Genomic DNA, 3,683 nt, shown 5'->3' with positions numbered 1-3,683 from the left:
CTTCCTCCCCCAAATACATCTCACCTGTACTCACTTTCTCCATTATTCCCCTCCCACTTGGCCCTCAGCCTTTTGCAATGTGATATCTGCCCCCCGGCAAATTGCCACTGAACCCAGGTCTCACCCCAGCCCCGCTTCTCCCCAGATTCTATAATATCTTCATTGGTTCATGCAAAGCCCTCACCAGTTTAATTTCTGTCCCCTCCATCCCAGATCCCCAATTCCTTGCCCTTCCCAAACCTTTGCCAGCATCTCTTAAGGCATTTGCTACGTGTTCTTAAGCTGGTAGATATTCTTAAATAATAGGATGTATCATTTTGTATGTTTATACTTTTACTTTATATGTTTATACAAGTACGTTCGTTGTAATTTGCAAAATGACATTGCGTACTAGATCTCCATCTGTATCCTCTTCAGTGATACATTGTGGGATTTTTTTGTTTATTTTGTTTTGTCTTTTTTTTTCTTTTTTTAACCAGATTGAAAGCATTTATTAACTTCTTTCCTTCAGCCTCCTCCCAACAAAAAGTTGTCTTTCCACTGGGGGTGGGAGTTGGGGGGACGGGGAATAGGTTGACACAGGTTCATGTAGATGTGCATGCACCCCAAGCTTTTCCTCTAAAAGCCCAAGTATTTAGGGCATTGTCTCTCAGATCTTTGTTATTTTAAAATCTCAGTCCATTCCTTTCTTTTACAAATCTTCTTTTCAGTGCCTCCAGAAATAGGTTTCCATGCGTGAAGACTGTCTTCATGCATCAAATTTATGGATATATCTGCACAGTGTTTATATATCAAACATAAATAAATAAATAAATAAATAAATAAATATATATATATATATATATATATATTTCTTTTACCCTACTGTGTACATAGTTTGAAAAGTTAGAAGAACCACCCTGGGATTCCCTGCTGGCGCAGTGGTTAAGAATCTGCCTGCCAATGCGTTGTAATTTGCAAAATGACATTGCGTACTAGATCTCCATCTGTATCCTCTTCAGTGATACATTGTGGGATTTTTTTGTTTATTTTGTTTTGTCTTTTTTTTTCTTTTTTTAACCAGATTGAAAGCATTTATTAACTTCTTTCCTTCAGCCTCCTCCCAACAAAAAGTTGTCTTTCCACTGGGGGTGGGAGTTGGGGGGACGGGGAATAGGTTGACACAGGTTCATGTAGATGTGCATGCACCCCAAGCTTTTCCTCTAAAAGCCCAAGTATTTAGGGCATTGTCTCTCAGATCTTTGTTATTTTAAAATCTCAGTCCATTCCTTTCTTTTACAAATCTTCTTTTCAGTGCCTCCAGAAATAGGTTTCCATGCGTGAAGACTGTCTTCATGCATCAGATTTATGGATATATCTGCACAGTGTTTATATATCAAACATAAATAAATAAATAAATATATATATATATATATATTTCTTTTACCCTACTGTGTACATAGTTTGAAAAGTTAGAAGAACCACCCTGGGATTCCCTGGTGGCGCAGTGGTTAAGAATCTGCCTGCCAATGCAGGAGACATGGGTTCAAGCCCTGGTCCGGGAAGATCCCACATGCCGCAGAGCAACTAAGTCCGTGCGCCACAACTATTAAGCCTGCGCTCTAGAGCCCTCGAGCCACGACTACTGAGCCCACGTGCCACAACTACTGAAGCCCGCACGCCTAGAGCCCGTGCTCTGCAACAAGAGAAGCCACTGCAATGAGAAGCCCACTCACCGCAATGAAGAGTAGCCCCCGCTCACCACAACTAGAGAAACCCCGCGCATAGCAACGAAGACCCAATGCAGCCAAATATAAATAAATAAAACAAATTTTTTTTTAAAAAAGAAGAAGACTAGAGCCCGTGCTCTGCAACAAGAGAAGCCACTGCAATGAGAAGCCCACTCACCGCAATGAAGAGTAGCCCCCGCTCACCACAACTAGAGAAACCCCGCGCATAGCAACGAAGACCCAATGCAGCCAAATATAAATAAATAAATTTTTTTTAAAAAAAGAAGAAGAACCAGCCTGCTAATCATTCACTACACCTCATGTTTAATAAGCAGAAATGCACAGGCTTTTAAGATGAATTTCCAGCATAACAGAAGGACATCTTGTTTGCATTTCAATGCACCAAGTGTCAGATTCTTATTTCATTACTCGCTGGCACATTAATGGATGGCTCTTAATTTCTTCTTTTCCTCTCTTTCAGCAAAACTCCATGAAGACCTCTCACTCTTGCCACTTGGGTCAGGAGCAAGGTTGCCTTATTTTAAAATGTTATAGTGACTGAGTTTCACCGCAACAGCGTCACATTTTTTAAGAGCTACTTTGTTGCTTTCACTGTTAGATTAGTACTCTATATCATTCAGCATTCTTATTTCATCTTTCTAGTCCCCGAGGGATGGACACCTACATTGCTTCCAACTTCCTGCTTCAATAAGCATTCTTATCTGGTGCAAAACTCAGTGAATATAAAAACTTGGAACAGAATTACCAAAGTTGTAGTTCTCTCAATTTAACAGGGATCCAATAACTGGCTTAAACAAGAGAGAATGTTTGTCTCTGCTGGCAGACAGCCTGGGGACCCTGGGTCCTTCTGTCAGTTGCTCCACCATCCTCCAGGACAGTATCTCCAAGGACATTTGGCTGTGTCTGGAGACAGCCTTGGTTGTCACACCTGGCAAAGGGAGGGGGTGGGGAGGTTGTGTGCTACTGGCATGTAGTGAGTGGTAGCCAGGTATGCTGCTCAATACAGTGCACAGAATATCCCCCTGCGACAAAGAACAATTTGGCCTCAAATGTCAATGATGTCGCCTGCCCTACAATAGTCCCCACTCTTTTTTTTTTTGGCCACACTGCGAGGCATGCAGGACCTTAGTTCCCCGACCAGGGATGGAACCTGTGCCCCCTGCAGTGGGAGCGTGGAGTCTTAACCACTGGATCACCAGGGAAGTCCCCCACTCCTTTTTGTCATGACTGATGCATTGAAGACACTGGGACAGTTGTCCTGTAGCACACTCCACCCTCGGGGTTTGTCAGTTGCTTCCTGATGTCATTTAACTTGTTCCTCTACGCTTTCCATTTCCTGCAAACTGGATGTTAGGTCAAGAGACCTGATCAGAGTCAAGTTTAACATTTTGGCAAGATGTGTCCCAGGGGAAGCTGTGAACTTCCACTGGTATCACATCAGGAGGCCCCGGAGGCCCAAGGGTCCCTTCTCCTGTGATGCTCAGCTTCACTGCAGCTAACACTGGTGACAGTCTGGCCTCTGTGATGAAGTCTGCACCCCTATACCTAGTGAACCCTGGGCGTATCTTGCTCCCCATCATCTTCTCACCTGATGTTTGATAACACCCATCGATGAATACTGCCCAAATCAATTATTTCATTGGCTTCTGCAAAATGGTGATTGTTCGAATTCTCTCATTCCTTCCAGTTTTTTTGGCCATGCCACACAGGTTGCGGGATCTTAGTTTCCCAACCAGGGATGGGGCCAGGGATCAAACCCAGGCCCCCTGCAGTGGAAGCACGCAGTCCTAATCACTGGATCGCCAGGGAACTCTCTCCTTCCACGTGTGTGTGTGTGTGTGTGTGTGTGTGTGTGTGTGTGGTACGCGGGCCTCTCATTGCCGTGGCCTCTCCCGTTGCATAGCACAGGCTCCGGACGCGCAGGCTCAGCGGCCATGGCTCACGGGCCCAGCC

Source organism: Physeter macrocephalus, unplaced genomic scaffold (genome assembly GCF_002837175.3).
Source record: "Physeter macrocephalus isolate SW-GA unplaced genomic scaffold, ASM283717v5 random_296, whole genome shotgun sequence".
In the NCBI taxonomy this organism is placed as follows: domain Eukaryota; kingdom Metazoa; phylum Chordata; class Mammalia; order Artiodactyla; family Physeteridae; genus Physeter; species Physeter macrocephalus.
Note: the sequence above shows the minus strand (reverse complement) of the source record.